This window comes from Rhinolophus hipposideros (genome assembly GCF_964194185.1).
Source record: "Rhinolophus hipposideros genome assembly, chromosome: X".
NCBI classification, from domain to species: domain Eukaryota; kingdom Metazoa; phylum Chordata; class Mammalia; order Chiroptera; family Rhinolophidae; genus Rhinolophus; species Rhinolophus hipposideros.
In genome coordinates this window covers 27,927,094-27,946,537 of record NC_138046.1, presented here as the reverse complement: position 1 = coordinate 27,946,537, position 19,444 = coordinate 27,927,094, and positions in this window count along the sequence as shown.

The following is a 19,444-nucleotide window of genomic DNA, read 5'->3' as shown; positions in this document are numbered from 1 at the left end:
AAAAGTCAAGTTGAGGCCAAGGTTTTAACTGGATAGAAAGAGTAATAGGAGTTTCTTGACCAACCCAACCTAGAGGATGATGACTGAACCAATGAAATCTGAAAACTCCAGAGGATATAATTATAGTAACATTATTTTTTAATCCAAATCACTCTTCATTCAGATGAATTCTTTCAAAGAAACTCATTATCTCTAATAAAATAAAGAAGCTGATTGGTGTACTGAATAAGGAGTCATGTAATAATTCTGGCTTCAAATCCCAGCTCTACCACTTACCCCACCTCCATGACTTTGGATAAGTTTCTTCACTTCTCAATGCCTCCATTTTTTTTTGCATCCTGTAAAATGGGGGTAATAACAGTACCAACCTCAGAGCTTCATGAAAAGCTCATAAAACAGTGTCTGCTAAATGCTCAATAGATGTTGGTTTATTGTTATCATAAGAGATGAACAGTGAGTAGCTCTGATTGGAGAAAGGTGTGTATGGGCATCCCAGAATGCACCCTCTCACTCTGAAGACTTTGAAAATCATTTTTCCAGTACAAACTTCCACCCAGTCCAAGAGTCTCCTCTATAGCAGATGACCTTTTCTTAACACTTTCAGTGACGAGGACCTCATTACCTTAAAAATATGTTACCAGCTCTGATTATTCTAAACATTAAATTCTTTCCTTATATTGACTCAAATTCTACTACCAGGTGATGTGGGAGGTACCACCTATCCAAGAGACAACAGGGTATAGCAGAAAGCAGTTGCTTTTTAGTCAAATAGACCTAGAATTCTATTTCTGCAACTTCTAGCTGTGTAATCTTGGGGGAGTCACTTAACCTTTCTGAGCCTCTGTTCCCTCAATTAGAAAATAAGGATAACGACATCATCTAAGGCATGAGCTTTCTGCTATGGACTGAATTGTGTCCCCCTATATGTTGAAGCCTTAATCTCCAATTTGACTGAAGTGATAGGGTCTTTAGGAGGTAATTAAAGAAATATGTGGTCATAAGGGTGAGGAGTCATAAAGATCCTAAACTGATAGGACTGTGGGCTTATAAGAAGAGGAAGAGAGAAAAATCTCATTCTCTCTGTCTCTGATCTCCTATCTATCTATCTATCTATCTATCTATCTATCTATCTATCTACCTATCATCTATCTCTCTTTCTCTCATATTCTCTTTCTCACTCATTCTCTCTCTCCCTTCTTCCCTTCCACCCTCTCTGTCTCTGTCTATCTCTATGAGCACACACTGAGAAAATGCCATGTTAGCACACAGCAAGAAGGCAGTTGTCCGCAAGCCAAGAAGAGAGCGCTCACCAGAAACTAAATTGGCTGATATCTTGATCTTGGACTTCCCAGCCTCCATAACTGTGAGAAAATAAAATTATGTTGTTTAAGCTACTTAGCCATGGCAGCCTTAGCTGACTAATATGAGGATTAAATGAGGGAATATATGTAAAATGCCTGGTACAAAAGCAGTACTGAAAAAGTGGAATTATTTTTATTCGTAGTTATTAGTTTTGCACTGAACTGATATAGAGAGCAAATAAAATAATTCTTCCACGTGAAATTGGTCATATAATTAAAGACAGATGACATGGAGGACCCATAAGAGCAGTTTTCCAGAAACATCCCGTATCTGCCCCTTAATTTGTACTCATTGACAAAAACATCCAGTATGTGTCTCTTAATTTGGACTCATTACAAGTGCTTGTCTCCATGACCACACTGTAAGCTACCTGAGGGGCAGAAACCATGTTTAGTCCTTTCTATAGTCCCACTTTCTAGAATATCATGGATTCTAGGTGTAAATGTTGGGAGAGTAAATGAGTCAACACACAAGCATACCTATTAGTGGGCATTCTGAAGCCTCCTGGCCACAGAGATCTTGCTCCCAACACACAGAAGTCTGAGGATGATCTGAACTTATCGGGGGCTCTTTATCTGACAGCAAATTTGCTGTCTCTGAGCCACAGAGAATATTGTGGTACTAAGCCACATCTGCCAGGCTAGTTTAGCAACTGATCTTATGAGGTTCTTGCACATGAGGATCCCACATTCGCAACTATTTTTCACTTATTGGGAGACATAACATGTTCCTATTCATAACATTTTCTCTATTAAAAGAGGCAATTGCAAAGAATGGACAAGGACTATGTTAGTTTAGTGCTAACTTTGCTCAGCAGGTCTTGTCAGATTTATCATCTTAATCCATTACTTTGAGTGAAATGACTGAAGCTGTTTTTCACAGAACTGTCTTAGATCTGATGGGCAGCATATTAGGAATAATTGTACTAAATGATTTTCTTAATCATTTGGAAAACCAGGAGTCAACTAGGACACTTATTATTTGCACAGGTATGTGTAGTTGAGTATTCTTCTTTGTGTGAAGTGAAGTTAGGTTTGGAATGGTAGCTAATGACATTTTGGTCAATTTGGTTTAATAAGATAATGCAAATCCTTTAATAATAGAACACTGTGCTATGAAGCAGACATTCATTCAATATATGGTGATGGAAACAGAACTGAATCTGGGTAGTGAGCACACAATGTGATGTATAGATGTATTACAGGATTGTACATCTGAACTCTGTGTAACTTTAGTAACAATTGTCACCCCAATAAACTATTTTTTAAAAAAAGGCAGACATTCCACAACACTTCAGAAAATTTTCCCAGAATATAAGAGGCAAAAAAGAAGGGAAAGGAAAGTCAAGGAAGAGAGAAAGAGAGAGAGAGAGAGAGAGAGAGAGAGAGAGAGAGAGAGAGAGAGAGAGAGAGAAAGAGAGAGAGGAAGAGAGGGAAAGAGAGAGAGAAAGAGAAACATGAGTGAAAGCACATTAGAATAACAACAGCAGTTTGATGATAAAAGTCATCCAGTGCCTAGAAGAGATAGGATGTATGAGCTGGACACATGGATGTTTTTCTCCAACATTAAGGAGTGAATTTTCCCAGAACCATTCAAGTTCTTCTGCCCAGTTCCTCATGTGATCTGTGACAAATGTCAGGGTATAATAATAATAATAATATAAATAACAACAAAAACTAAGATTTATTAAATGCTTACTATAGACCAAGCATTTTACAAAAGTTAGCTCATTTAATCCTCACAATATCCTTGTGAGAGGGGTATTACCATCCCCAATTTATAAACAAGGAAAGTGAGGCTCAGAGAGGTTATGTAAAGGATCAAAGGTAAAATAGGTTAGGAGCAGAGCCTTGATCTAAACCCATATTTCACAGACTAAAGAGAAGCTCTGTATTATACTGCCTCTCAGCTCATCTATGGATCAAGATGAGATTAGTTATAGTTCGTGTCTGTCTTCCTTCAATCCTGTAAGTGATTTTATAACTCTGATCATGCCCTTTATCTCTTTGCCTTTAAAAAGATGCAATTTCTGAACCCCAGTCAAGATGGCAAAGTAGATAAACAATGTGTTGGCGTCTTCTCATAACCACATAAAAATTACAAATAAACTACAGAAAAAATGTCATTGAGAATTACCTGAAGTCTAGCTGAACAGAAGTTTCACAACTAAGGACATACAGAAGAAGCCACCTCAGGAATGGTAGGAGAGGCAGAGATGAGGAATGGGCTGGTCACACAGCTGCAGGTGGTGGTTAAAAATTGGGAGCAATATCTTGGCTATAGAGGTCCCCCTGAAGGAGTGAGACATCCCAGCCCCACATCAGGCTTCCCAGTCCAGGGTTCCAGTGCCAGGAACATAAGTTCCCATAGCTTCTGGCTATAAAAACCAGTGGAGATTGTGGCTGAGTGAGACTGAGGGAGCTGGAGTGCCAGGCGTTTCTCCCAAAGGGTCCACATATGGACTTACTTGCTGATGGACTCACTCACTCACTCTGAGCTTCAGCTCTGGGGCAGTTGCTCAAAACATGCCAGGGACATACAGGGAAGAGTTGAGTTGTCTGGCTCCAGGGCAAGGGCTGGAGAAATAGCTTTTTCCCAGACAGAAGTGCTGGTAGCATCCACTGTTTCTTTGTAGAGCACTGCCCACAGGCCTGCAGAAGCAGGTGGCTACCATTTCTGAGTCTCCATCAACCTAGCCAACTCTGTTTGTTTGCTTTATCCTGGTGATTCCCTGAGACCCATCCCGCCTAATTAGTGGGCATACCCAAGACTCTTCCAGTGGCTTTTCCATCCAATGAACAATTTTGGCTAATACTGTGGACTTTCCTAAAATATCTCAAAGATTCACAAAACCAAACAAGCAGCATCTGGCATTGGCAGGTTCTTTACCTGCTGCTGAGCAGCCCCAAGACTGGCACTAGCAGCAGCTGGCCTCAGTTTTCAGTTTGGCCTCTTGACCCATCTCCAATACTAGCATAGGTGGTGGCCATCTGTGGATTGCTTTGTAGCTCATGCTAAGTGGCCCCAGGCAGGGCACACTCTGTGGCTAAAATTGGCCTATGATGGTTCCCCACACAAGATTCCATTGGGCTAACACACCAAATGGCCAGCTACAGACCAAGCCAGTACAGGTCTGGCCACCACCGAGAATAACACACCAAAAGGGCAGACTGAGAAGGCACCAGAGCCATGCTTCAGTGGACTCTAATCCATAGGGTTAGCCGCTGCACAACAGCTCTTCCACTGTAGTCCTCACAACTAATCAGGCCAATGGTCAATCCCTCCCACTGAGGTGCAAACAGCAACTAACGCTCAACTACAATAGGAGGGCACACACAACCCACTTATGGGACATGCCTTGAACACCCTGCTCAGGGGACCAGGGAGAATACACCGCTGGGGCCCACAGGACACCTACTACATAAGGCCACTTTACAAAGACTGGGAGACATAGCAGCCACACCTAATACATATAAACAAACACAGGGAGGCAGCCAAAATGGGGAGACAAAGAAACATGTCCTAAATGAAAGAATAGAACGAAGCTCCAGAAAAAGAACTAAACGAAATGGAGGCAACTTATCAGAGTCAGAGTTCAAAATATTTGTTATGAGGATGCTCAAGAAAATTATTGAGAACTTTAACAAAGAGATAGCAAGCATAAAAAGTCATAGAACCATAAAAAGGAACCAGTCAGAACTAAAGTACACAATAACTGAAAAGAAGAGTGCACTAAAAAAAAAATCACCAACAGACTAGATGAAATAGAGGAGTTTATCAGCAATTTGAAAGATAAGGTAGCAGAAAACACCCAAATGGAATGACAAAAAGTGAAAGAAAAAAAGAATAAAGAAAAATTAGGATAGTATAAGAGACCTCGGGAACAACATTCACATCATAGGGGTACCAAAAGGAGAAGAGAAAGAGCAAGTGGTTGAGAACCTATTTCAAGAAATAATGACTGAAAACTTCTGTAACTTGGTGAAGAAAATAGACATACAAGTCAAGGAAGGGCAGAGAGTACCAAACAAGATGAACCCAAAGAGGCCCCACAACAAGACATGCAAAAAAAAAAAATCTTAAAAGCAGCAAGAGAAAAGTAGTGAGTTACCTGCAAAGGAGCTCCCATAAGGCTATTTTTTTAATTTATCGGGGTGACAATTGTTAGTGAAATTACATAGATTTCAGGTGTACAATTCTGTATTACATCATCTATAAATCCTACTGTGTCTTCACCACCCAGAGTCAGTTCTCCTTCCATCACCATATAATTCATCCCCCTTACTCTCATCTCCCTCCCCCCACCCCATAAGGCTATTAGCTGTATCTTAACAGAAACTATGCAGGCCAGAAGGGATTGGCAGGAAATATTCAAGGTGAGGAAAAATAAGGACTTACAATCAATATTTCTCTGCCCATCAAAGCTATCATTTAGGAACAAAGGACAGATAAAGAACTTTCCCAACAAGAAAAAGCTAAAGGAGTTCATCACCACCAAACCAGAATAAGAAATCAGAATAAGAAATGTTACAGGAACTACTTTAAGACACACACCAAAAAAAAAAATACAAAACATGAATAATAAAATAAGTACATATCCATAAAAATTAGTTTAAATGTAAATAAAATTGTTCCACTCAAATGATGGGGGTGGCTGAATGAATAAGAAAACAAAACCCCTACATATGCTGCTTACAAGTGACTCACTTCAGATTGAAAGGCACACGCAGACTGAAAGTACAGGGATGGAAAAGAGGTTTCATAAAAATAAAAACAGTCAAAACCTGGTGTAGCAATACTTATGTCAGACAAAATAGACTTTAAAACAAAGGCTATATCAAGAGACAAAGGACTCAGTAATCCTACTTCTGGGTATTTAGCCAAAGAAACCCAAAATGCTACTTTGAGGGCATGTATGTTTCCACATGTTCATTGCATCATTGTTTACAATGGCCAAGATATGGAGGCAGCCCGGGTGTCCACTGATGGATGAATAGGTAAAGAGGAGATAGTACATATATACAATGGAATATTGCTCAGCCAAGGAAGGAAATAGGTTCTCACCATCTGCGGTGACATGGATGAACCTGGAGGATATTGTGCTCAGTGGAGTGTCAGACAGAGAAAGACAGATGCAATGTTATTTCACTTATATGTGGCATCTAAAGAACAAAACAAACAAAACAGAAACAAACTTAGAGGTAGAAAACATTTTGATGATTGACACATGGGAGGGTGGTTAGGGGTTGGCAAAAAATGGGAAGGGATTAAGATGTACAAATTTGTTGTTATGAAGTAGTCACAGGGATGTAAAGTGAAGCATAGAAAGTATACTCAATAATATGGTAATAAGTATACATAGTGCCAGATGGGTGTTAGACTAGTCAGGGGGATCACTTCTTAAATTATATAAATGTCTTACCACTATGCTATACACCTGAAATTAATATAAAATAATATTGAATGTCAACTATAATTGAAAAAAAAATTAATTGGGTGGAAAGGTGAAGGGGAATAAGTTCATATTTCCAGGTATAAAACAAACAAGTCACGGGGATATAACTCATAACACAGCAAATGTAGTCAATAATATTGTGATAGCATGGTACAGTGTCAGGTGGTTGCTGGAATTATCATGGTGATTACTTCTTAGGTATACAAATGTTGAATAACTATGGGGTACACCTGAAACTAATATGTTATTTTATGCTAGCTATGCTTTAATATTTTTTTAAAAGAATGTCCTTCGATAGATGAATGGATAAAGAAGTTGTGGTACATATATACAATGGAATACTATTCGGCGTTAAGGAAAGATGATATAGGAACATCTGTGACAACATGGATGGATCTCGAGAGAATAATGCTAAGTGAAATAAGTCAGACAGAAAAAGCAGAGAACCCTATGATTTCACTGATATGTGGTATATAAACCAAAAACTACAAAAGAACAAGACAAACAAATGAGAAACAAAAACTCATAGACACAGACAATAATTTAGTGGTTACCAGAGGGTAAGGGGGTGGGGGGTGGGTGATGAGGGTAAAGGGGATCAAATATATGGTGATGGAAGGAGAACTGACTCTGGGTGGTGAACACACAATGGGATTTATAGACGATGTAATACAGAATTGTACACCTGAAATCTATGTAAATTTACTAACAATTGTCACCCCAATAAAATTAATTAAAAAAAGAAAAGATGCAATTTCTCCAGTCTGAAATCTGTTTTCATAAGACTGGACCCCTCCCTTTGATCCATTTCCATTAAGGGTGTGCCTGTGTGGGTATGCATAGGTTGATATTGTGTGTAAGAGAAAGGAAATGTGGGCGAAAGGTAAAATAAGGTTAAAACAAGTCTGTTCAGAGGAAGTTTTGGACGTATTGCTTTGTGGTCGGATGCTGCACTGCACTTCTCTTTCCTCAATCTTCAGACCCCCAAAGCACCCAGGCCTTGTAGTAGGGAAAAGTGAAGGTAGAAACGACCTTGGGAGCACCTGCTGCCTGCACCACTGGATGGGAGATTAAGGTTCAGTTTGAAATCTGAGGCTTCTTTCATCCCTCCTGGGTAAGAGCCCTCCCTTTGGAAGAGAGCTTGTTCCACTGAAGGGCACTGGCTCCTCCTGCAGGCCAGTCCTAGGAATGACTTCTGTTTTGGATCTGCCTGTTTTTTTTTTTTTTTTTTTTCTATTTGGAATGAAAGATCCACCGTAGGCAGTCACCCTCGCTCTCCCACTTTTGGACCCCTGGGGAGGTGGGAGAAGAAAGAATCATTGAGAAATGGTCCTGCCTCCCTTCTGCGCCTTGCCAATTATTCTGAGCCTAAGCAACCCTGTTGGAAGGAGGTTTGATGAACTATTCATCACACTTCTAAATAATTCATTTCCCTTTGAGAACAAGCAGTCCAGAGGAGCTGTAAGGTTTTCTTAAATTGACACCTTCTGAGAGATGAAAAATAAAAGCTCCCTTTTAGAGAAATCACAGTTATTTTATATGCCATTTACTGTATCTCTCTTCCAATGTTACAGGGCACCTCTTCGATGCCCCATTCCTTGTGATTGGTCTCCTGTTGATTATTTTGCTTTTTGTTATTGAAACAACTCTACTTTGCAGGATCCCCTGTGCAGATCCTCCTAGCATTATCCCTTTCTCCCCTGGGCCCATGGACTTCCAGTGTATAACAACTAAACTGCCTTTACATTTAGGGTACAGGAGCAAGAAGTGGGCACAAGCATTTGGAGGGGGGACTGGTTGTGTCAAAAGAGATGTGACCAGAACATTTCAGGGACTTCAGGATCTCCTCTTTGTTCTGACTGGCTTCCCTGACACAGGTCCACTATTTGTTATTCTGCAAACATCTCTCCCCTGCCTTGGTTTTTCAGAGAAACCTCCACAGAGATCTCCTCTGGGCCAGCTAGGACCAAACACATTGTATGGGGCCTCTCTTTCTCAATCTCCAGCCACCTGCACACTGCAGAGACCTGTCTTATATATACAAAAAGCTGGCTACAGGGGATTGTGAGTGTGGAAGATGACAGGCTGAGACTAATTTTCTTCTCTGGTATTGACCCTGCCTCCTCCTGCTGGCCTAACAGCTCTGGGGCTCTGACTGTGCCCTGGCAACAATGGTGTCCCTCCCCACCTGCCAGACTACAGAGGACACTGAGCAGAGCAGTATGTGCAGGAGCCCCTAAACCCCCCACCCACACTGACCTTTCTCTTTCTCTTTTTCTTTTCTCTTTCCTGTACATCTCTTAGAAAACACAACAGATTCAGAGCCAGAATTAATAAAAAGATTTAGGGGGGAAATTAAAAGCACATATGACCCCAGATAGTTTATCCTTCAAATTCCCAACTTCAACAAAATATCACACGAGAAAATAATTATAATTAAAAATTTCACTTACTTAACAAGCAGAAATCCTCATTGATCAGGGTGAGCAAGCAAGCAGTTTGAGGTATGCCTCCCTTTAAGCACATATAATGAGGAAATTGAAGTTTATAAAGTGCTTTCCTCTTAGAGCCAGTTGTTGTATTTTATTTCAAAAAATGTATTAGTGTGTTTACATTTATCTGCTATGCACCTACATTTTAGAACCAAAATTGTTTTAATAAGAAAATTTCTGCTGACATAAAAGAAGGTTTATAAAGCTAAAGGTCTAAAAGCACTTAACAGAATAGAGTATAGTAGCCCTGGACTTAGAGTGTGGCTTGGGACATGCTATGAGCAGATCTAGAATGTTTCAAGTATACCATCACCTCAATGTGGTGAATATGTTTCACTTTCAAGGTAAGGATATAATTTCACAACAGCAGAGAGGGATAAACAAAGATTTAACTAGTAAAGACAATCCCAATGATGTTAATTATATATCAACTTAGCTGGGACATGGAGTGCCCAGATATTTGGTCCAACATTATTTCTAAGTGTTTCTATGAGGATGTATTTGGATGAGATTAACATTTGAATTGGTAGACTGTGTAAAACGGATTAGATGAAGTAGGCTTCATCTAATCAGCTGAAGACCTGAATAGAACAAAAAGGTTTACCCATCTGCTGAGAAGGGGGAACCTCTCCTGCTGGACAACTTGAGCTAGGATATTGGTCATTTCCTATTTTTGGACTAGAACTGAAATATTGGCTATTCCTGGGTCTTGAGCCTGCCTGCTTTGGGACTAGAATTTATACCCCCAGCTCTCCTGGTGCTCATGTCTTCTGAATTGGACTAGAACTATACCACCAGCTCTCCTGAGTGTGCGTGTGTGTGTGTGTGTGTGTGTGTGTGTGTGTGTGTGTTCCTAATGGTTTCATTTCTCTGGGGAAACCTGATTAATACAGTCCCTATATTTTAGATCAGTGGTTTCCAAACTTTTGGGATCCCATTCCCATTGGTAAATGTTTTTTTTAGTGTGTTCCCCAATACGTGCAAATCTATTTGTAAATTATAAATATATGCACATGTGTTTGTGTGTGAGAGAGAGATAAAGGAAGAGAGACAGAAAAGAGAGACATGAGGAAGGGGAAGAGAACAATACTAATCTATGTGAAGCAGTATGCACATTAGGAGACAAACTTTGACATTAAACTGCCTGAAATCAAATTTTGACTCTACTAGTTATGAGCTGTGTGACCTTGGACAAGTTATTCAAGCTCTCTTTACTTCAGTTATCTCATCTATAACATGGAAATGCTAATAATGTTATCATATTATTATTATTAATACAAGGAGTTTTGTGATGATTAAATGATTTAATATGTACATATATAAAGTACTTCCACATGTAAAGAACTACATAAGTGTCATGATGATTTCATTATAGAGATTAAAAATCTAGAAAATTTTAATGGAAAAGATTAATATAAAATATCTTTAACATTATATTCCCATATGTCTCTTGACAGACCACTGACCTAGATCATGTGCAAGCAAACTACAGCCCATGGGCCAAATCTGGTCCACTGCAAAATATAGCCTATGAGCTAAGAATGTTTTTTACGTTTTTAAATGGTTGAGGGAAATCACAAGAAAAATAATATTTTGTGACATGTGAAAATTATATGAAATTAAATTTCCAGGTCCACAATTAAAATGTTATTGGAACGTAGCCACACTCAGACATTTACAAATATGTGATGTCTGTGGCTTCTTTCCTGCTATAGTGGAAGAGCTGAGATAGACTATATAGCTTGGAAAAACCTAAAATATTTACTATCTGGACCTTAACAGAGAAAAGTTTGCCAAACTCTTTCTAGATCAAAGTCAAAATCACCACCTGGACAATAGAATTGGAGATTTCCAGACCCTGCCCTAAATGTACTGAATATTTAATGGAACCTAATAACATCCTTTCTTCTAAATCCTTTTAAGAACTCCAGCTCCATTCAGGCCCAGGCTTTAAATATTACCTAAATTCTAATGACACACAAACCTTACTTTGTAGTCAGAATTCCCTCTTAACTTCTAGACTCATATATCTCAGAGCCTATTTCACATTTCCACATGGATAACTGACACCTTTGACTTAGCATATCTAAAACTGGACTTTTGATTGTCAACTTCACATGTGCTTCCACACTTTTCCACCCCAAATCTTCCCCATTTTAGTTAATGGCACTAGCAATTGCTGAGGCCAAAAACCTCATAAACTTTCTTGATTACTCTTTCCTTGATTTCCCATTTCCATCAATCAGAAGTCCTGCTGGCTCTGTCTCCCACCTATAAGGAATCAAATCAATTAAAACCATGTCCACTATCACCACCCTACTCATAGCTCACCTGGACTACAGCAACTGACCTGTAACTATTCTGCCTGCTTCCACTTGTTAAAGTTTAATATTTTAAAAGGTAAACTCATTATTCAAACAAACATTTGGGTTTGTTGTCAAACATTTGGGTCAATTAATTAATTAATGCAGAAACCAGTAAGATTTTAAATCTGGGCTGAAGACTATTTGAGAAGCTAAATATCTATAGGTAATGTTAAGATATTCTTTATGGGTTAGATACAAAGCTCGTTAATATCCATGGCTATAACCTTTGGGGTTATTTTTATAATGGTAATGGCCAAAAAAAATGATTTGCCTCTGGGCAATCATCTACAAGTTAACCTATGCCTCAAATGGTTAAAAAATAGCTTAGACAATAGAAACTCCAGTGAAGTTCTGGACTTGCCACTTTCCAAAAGCAGCAGAGAATACAGTAGGAGACATCATCATCATCACATCGTCACCGTCATCATCACATCATCTACCACAAAATAAGCACTCATTCAGGTACACTCTCTGGCATGTTCTGTGCTGAATGTCAAGAATACAGCAATTTATAGAAAACCCATAATCTTCCCTCATAAGGATAGTAATCTAATCTAATTAGGAAAATATTTGATATATATGCAAAGCAAGTAACAATACAAAGTGATACGCTAATTACCAAATCAGTTGTAATCATAATAATGATAAATAATAAATAATTTTGATAGCAGCTAAAATCTATTGAGAACTTATAATATACCAGGCATTACTCTAAGAAACTCACATATATTAATTTATATAAAATTTATATAAAGCCTCAAACAAACCTATGAGAAAAGTACTATATATTTTTTCATTAAATTTATTGGGGTGACAATTGTTAGTAAATTTACATAGATTTCAGGTGTACAATTCTGCATTACATCATCTATAAATCCCATTGTGTGTTCACCACCCAGAGTCAATTCTCCTTCCATCACCACATATTTGATCCCCCTTACCCTCATCTCCCTCCCCCTTACCCTCTGGTAACCACTAAATTATTGTCTGTGACTACGAGTTTTTCTTTCTCATTTGTTTGTCTTGTTCTTTTGTTGTTTTTGGTTTATATACCACATATCAGTGAAATCATAGGGTTCTCTGCTTTTTCTGTCTGACTTCTTTCACTTAGCATTATACTCTCAAGATCCATGCATGTTGTCACAAATGCTCCTATATCATCTTTCCTTAATGCCGAATAGTATTCCATTGTGTATATATACCACAACTTCTTTATCCATTCATCTATCGAAGGACATTTTGGTTGTTTCCATGTCTTGGCCACTGTAAACAAAGCTGCAATGAACATTCAAGCACATGTGTCTCCTGCAGGGATCCACCCAGATGGGTGGGGCCAGAGGCGTGGTGAGTTGTGAGAGGTGGCCCAGAGCAATGGCAGTGACCACCACCATAGCCCCTCCTGCTTCCACAGCTCCCTCCCCTTTGCCGGAACTAGTTGGGCTGCGAATCGGTGTCTGCGGTCCACAGTTCTCAGGACAGCAAACACTATGCTCTTTTGATCTGACACTGCTACTGTTCCACTTCTAGCTTCTGGCATGTAGGGGCTGGGTGAGCTCTGGGAGGGTAGGGAGGAGTCGGCCAGTGTCAGTGCCTAAAGCTTCCATTCTCTGCTGGGCAGTGAGGGCTTAAACCACTGTTTTCAGTCTTCTTCTCTCAGTCTTTTCTCTGAGGTCTCTTCCGTGAGCGATGGGTTCAGCCGTGTTATATGATGCCCCCTCTGCCCTGTTTACCATAAGCGAAGCCCTAGCAGTCCGAGTTCTTCCCTCTCCTGAACTGCGGTAGTTCTGAGATGCAGTGAGTTCGGAGCACTGAGCTAGGTCTGCGTCCTGTGCCCGCGCGGCTCCATCTCCGCACTTCTCTCCCTCCTCCCCCGCTTGCGCGATTCACCCACCTGGAGGTAAATTCAGTAGTGGGCCTCTTCGTCTTGCCTGTCTGCTGTGCAAGGAGTCCTTTGTGGAGTTATTGTTGTCCGATTCATTGTAAATTCCAGGGGAGCACTACAGAGGCTCACCTCACGCCGCCATTTTTTCCCAGCTCCTCTCGAGAAAAGTACTATTTTTAAAAGCTCTAAGAAATGTGTACTAGTTTTACTATGTCTGCTCATAGATAGTAAGTGCTACTAAATTGCAAAAGATCTCAGGAAGGACTGAATACAGGCAGTTTTGAAAAAACAAAACAAAACAGGAGCTGAGCTGAGCTTCAGGTAAAGAATGAGATTTAAACAATAGAAGAAGAAGAAAGAGGCTCTTCCAAAAAGAAGGAACAACTTGAGGCAACACATTGAAGGGGAAAGGTACTCAGCAGTTTCAGGGCACAAAGAGTTGATTGCTTTCACTGGAGCAGAATTGCCTGCTAAAACTATTGAGAAACAAGTTTGGAAAGGAAGTTGGCCACTGAAGTGTGGAGGGGTTTGAAGTCCACACTAAGGAGTGTGGCCCTGTTTCTGCAGATATTGAGGATTCAATGACATTTTTTGAGAGTAGAGTTTTATATTCAAAATAATCATCTATGAAGATTGATGTGGCAATTGAGAGGCGATCACTATCCTTGTAAATTATATAAATGTCTAATCACTATCCTGTACACCTGAAACTAATATAAAATAATATTGAATATCAACGTAATTGAAACATTGAAAAGTGAAGGAAGGATACTGCTTAAAAAAAAAAAGAGGCTATCATTGAAATCCGGGTTTGTATGAGGGTGGTTACAATAGGAGAGAGAAAAATTGGGGCTGTAAAAAAATTAGAGGAAAAATTAACTGCAATTGGTGACTGGCTTGAGGTTAGACAACAATATGATATGACAAAGATGACCACAGTTTTCTAGTTTGGGGTATTTTTTGACAGAAATGAAAAAGTCTTGAGGAGTGGGAGATAAAAATGGAAAATTATGAAACAACTTAAGGCACATTTGTTTTATTTTTATTTTTTTAGAATATAATTATTTTTATTGGTTTCAGGTGTACAAAGCAATGTAATAGTTGAACATTTAAAGCCCCCTAAGCTACTATCCCTCTGACATCTCATATATCTGTTACAATACCATAGACTATCTTCCTTATGTTGTACTCCACATCCTGTGACTATACATACCTATACATTTAGTTATAGTTGGCATTCAATATTATACTACTTCAGCTCTTCAGGTGTATAGCACATTGTCAGGCATCTACACTGTCTATGATGCTATCCCCTGGTAAGTCCAATGCCCATCTAGTACCTTACATGATCTTTACAACATTGTTCATTTTATTCCCCATTCTGTATCAACTATTAATTTATATTTCTTAATGCCTTCATCTTTTTCACTCTGACCCCAACCCCATTCCCATGTATCACCCTGATAGATCTAGTACCTATCTAGCACCATACCTAGATATTACAATATTGTTGACTATATTCTTATGCTATACCTACATCCCCATGACTACTGTATAACACCCAATCTGTTCTTCTTAATTTCTTCTCCTTTCACCCATCCTAAACCCCTCTCCCATCTTAAGGAAGTCCCTCTACGAGTCCTTATAATACTGGATTGGTGGTGATTAACTCCTTCAGCTTTTTCTTGTCTGGGAAGCAACTTATCTGTCCTTTAATTCTAAATGACAACCTTGCTGGGTAAAGCAGTCTTGGTTGTATGTTATTGCTTTTCATCACTTGGAGTATTTCCTGCCACTCCCTTCTTGCTTTCAAACTTTCTATTGAGAAATCACCTGACAGTCTTATGGGGGTTCCCTTGTAGGTAACTAACTGTTTTTCTCTTGCTGCTTTTAAGATTCTCTCTTTTTCTTTAACCTTTGGAATTTTAATTATGATGTGTCTTAGTGTTGGCTTCTTTGGGTTTATCTTGTTTGGGACTCTCTGTGCTTCCTGGGCTTGTATGTCCATTTCCTTCACCAGGTTAGGGAAGTTTACTGTCATTATTTCCTCAAATAGTTTTTCATTACAAATAGAACTACCATATGACCCAGCAATTCCTCTCCTGAGTGTCTACCCCAAAAAATCTGAAAACATTTACACATAAAGACAAATGTGCTCCAATGTTCATTGCAGCTTTATTTACAATGGCCAAGACATGGAAACAACCAAAATGTCCTTTGATAGATGAATGGATAAAGAAGTTGTGGTATATATACATAATGGAATACTATCCAGCGGTAAGAAAAGATGAAATAGGATCATTTGTGACAACATGGATGGGATTGAGATTATAATGCTAAGCTAAATAAGTCAGACAGAAAAAGCAGAGAACCCTATGATTTCACTGATATGTGGTATATAAACCAAAAACTACAAAAGAACAAGACAAACAAATGAGAAACAAAAACTCATAGACACAGACAACAGTTTAGTGGTTACCAGAGGGTAAAGGGAGAGGGAGGTGGTAGATGAGGGTAAAAGGGATCAAATATATGGTGATGGAAGGAGAACTGTCTGTGGGTAGTGAACACACAATGGGATTTACAGATGACGTAATGCAGAATTATATACATGAAACCTATGTAACTTTACTAACAATTGTCACTCCAATAATTTTAAAAAATAAAAAATAAAATTTAAAAAAATTCAGTTCTTTGCTCTTTCCCTTCTCCTTCTGGTACCCCTATAATGTAAATGTTGGTGCACTTGATATTGTCCCAGAGGCCCTTTAAACTCTCCTCATTTTGGGGGATTTTTTGTTGTTGTTGTTGTTCTGCTGGGGTGTTTTCTGCTACCTTATCTTCTACATTGCTGGTCGGATCCTCTGCTCCATCTAATCTACTGTTGATTCCCTGTAATATATTCTTCGTTTCCATTACTGTATCCTTTATATATGACTGGATCTTTTTTCATGGTTTCCATCTCCATTTTTATGAGATCATTGACCATTCTTATAACCAGTGTTTGGAACTCTGTGTCTGACAGATTGCTTATCACCATTTCACTTAGTTCTTTTTCTAGAGCTTTGTTCTGTTCTTTCGTTTGGGAAATGTTTCTTTGTCTCCCCATTTTGGCTGTCTCCCTATGTTTGTTTCTATGTATTTGGTAGGGGTGTTATGTCTTCCAGTCTTACTAGAGTGGCTTTATGTAGTAGGTGTGCTCTGGAGTTCAGTGAGGCGGTCTTTCCAGTGTCTTGAGCCACATGCTCCAGATGTGCCCCTTGCATAGGTTGTGTGAGCCCTCCACTTGTAGTTGAGTCTTGGCTGATAATTGAACATCAATGTGAAGGACTGACCCTTGGATTCACTGGTTGTAAGGACTGGCCTTGACTACAGTGGAAGTGTTGTTGTGCAGGGGCTGATCTTACAAATCAGGACCTGCCTCTGCAAGGCTCTGGTGCCTACCCAATCTGTCCCTTGAGTGTGTCTTACTTGGAGATGGCTAGGTGATGCTTTAGCTCACTTTGAAGCTGGCCACTGGGGGCACCAGCCCCCGGACCATTTTGGAGGGGATCCATTGTAAGTCTACTTTAACCACAGCCTGTGCTCCCCTGGGGCCATCTAGTGGGAGCCAGAAAGAAATCCGCACTTGTCTGCTGCCTATGCTGTGCTTGGAAGCACCTTAAGAGGCCAAGCCATGAACCAAGGCTGGCTGCCACTACCGTGTTTCCCTGAAAATAAGACCTAGCCAGACAATCAGCTCTAATGCATCTTTTGGAGAAAAAATTAATATAAGACTCGGTCTTATATTATATGTAAGATATATAATATAATATAATATAATATAATATAATGTAATGTAATGTAATGTAATGTAATATAATATAATATAACCGGGTCTTATATTAATTTTTGTTCCAAAAGATGCATTAGAGCTGATTGCCCAGCTAGGTCTTATTTTCTGGGAAACATGGTAGTGCCAGCTTAGGGCTTCTTAGTCAGAGGTACAGGACACACTCAAGCCAGATGTTGCTTGTCTGGGTTCCTCAAACATTTGAGAGACCCTAGGAAAGTGCAGCTTGTACTAAGGCAGGTGGTCTACAAGAGAAAGGCACTGAAAGTAGCCTGGGTGTGCCCCAAAGTTGGGCGGGGCCAGGTCTCAAATTGCCATGGTGGTGGGGGCAAATGAACAGGAAGAGGACCCCTGTGTTCGCATGCCGGGAGCGGGAGGGCTCAACAAATAAATAATGATCTCTGCCAGCTCCTCCATCCAGGAGAAAGCCACCTCTCCAGTCCTGGTCCCAAGCCAGACAAATCAGTTCCCCACCATTTGTCCCTTCTGCCCTTCCAGCTGCTGTCCCAGCACTGGAGCTCAGAGTGAGTGATTCCATTGGTGGGTAAGTCTGTGTGCAGTCCCTTTAAGAGGAGCTCCTGTGACTGCAGCTGCACTCAATCTCACTCAGTCACAATCTCCGCTGTTTTTCACAACCAAAAATTATGGGGACTTCTCTCCCTAGCAGTGAAACACTGGGCTGGGGTGGGGCTTGTATCTTTCACTCCTTTAGGAGATGGGGGAACCCCCACAGCCAAAATAGCCCTCCAGATCTTTAATGGTCACACACGGGTGTGGGACCAGCCAGTTCCATGTCTCTGACTTTCCTACCAGTCTGGAGGTGGCTTCTTCTGTACATCCTTAGTTGAAAGACTGCAGTTCAGCTTAATTTTAGTCAGTTCTCAATAATGGTTGTTTTGTAGATCCGTTGTAATTTTGATGTCGTTGTGAGAGAAGATAAACACAGCATTCACTTATTATGCCATCTTGTTTGTCTGCTAGGCACATTTATAAATAACTAAACTATCACCCTGGGAAGACTTACAGTAATGTAAATGTCAAGTTACTCTGACTTAAATTCAACAAAAAAAGAAAATAGCAACTGCATTAACAGGTGCTCATGAGACATTAAATGATAACTTTGCTGAAACCATTTAGAAAGGCATCAAGCCCCATTCAGTTAAAGGTTTATAATCTCTGCTTAGCTGAAAATTGTGAAAAGCTATCTGAACCTAAGCAGAGCACACTGGTTGAAGAAGCTTTATTAATACATGGTATGATGGATGTCTTCCATTTGCTCCACTAGATCTACTCTCTAGGATTCATCTTGCTCTCTGCCTTCAGAAAGCGACTTATATGAACATAGCAATTGGCTACATTTCCTCTGGCTTCCAGATGGACTTGGCCAATGTGATGTCCAGTAGGAAATCAGAATATGGGAGACAGTAAGGTCAGGGTATTTAATCTTCTGGCTTCCTACATGTGTGGATATTCTGGCCTGGCTGTGTCCCTAATCCAAGGGCCACTGATCCTCTCAAAATAGAATCCTTTACACAAATCACCCCAACCAAGTTCCGATTACTGCTCCCTCCCTTCATTCCATGTGTCTAGGAGGAGTAATGTCTTCACTGTTACCATCCCTGGATTACTACACAATCCCTTACAGTTTCTCTATACCTGCACCTCTATAAATAATGTCTTCATAAATAAATATTCCATTAACTATCCTAATTTTCTATTTTATTTCACTTCGGATCTTATTCTTGTATCAGTAAGACTTTCAAAGGGAGATTCTGAAATTGATTTGGCTACATTGAGAAGTCCTGGGATAACCTCCTTTCTAGGAGAAAATAGGAATAGGTAATCTATGGCATGCCGTGGTATCATAATCACTCAGATTACCATCTATCACAGCATGGAATGAAGTGCAAGTAGAAGGCAATGTCTTGGGAGATCAAATGGTCATAGAAATTAGTCCATGAAGGTTTGGACAAGATTTTTTTCAAGGCATTACAACAAACATTAGTGAGGACCATCAACATCAAAGAGTTCTGTGATGGCTGTCTTCTGCAGGTC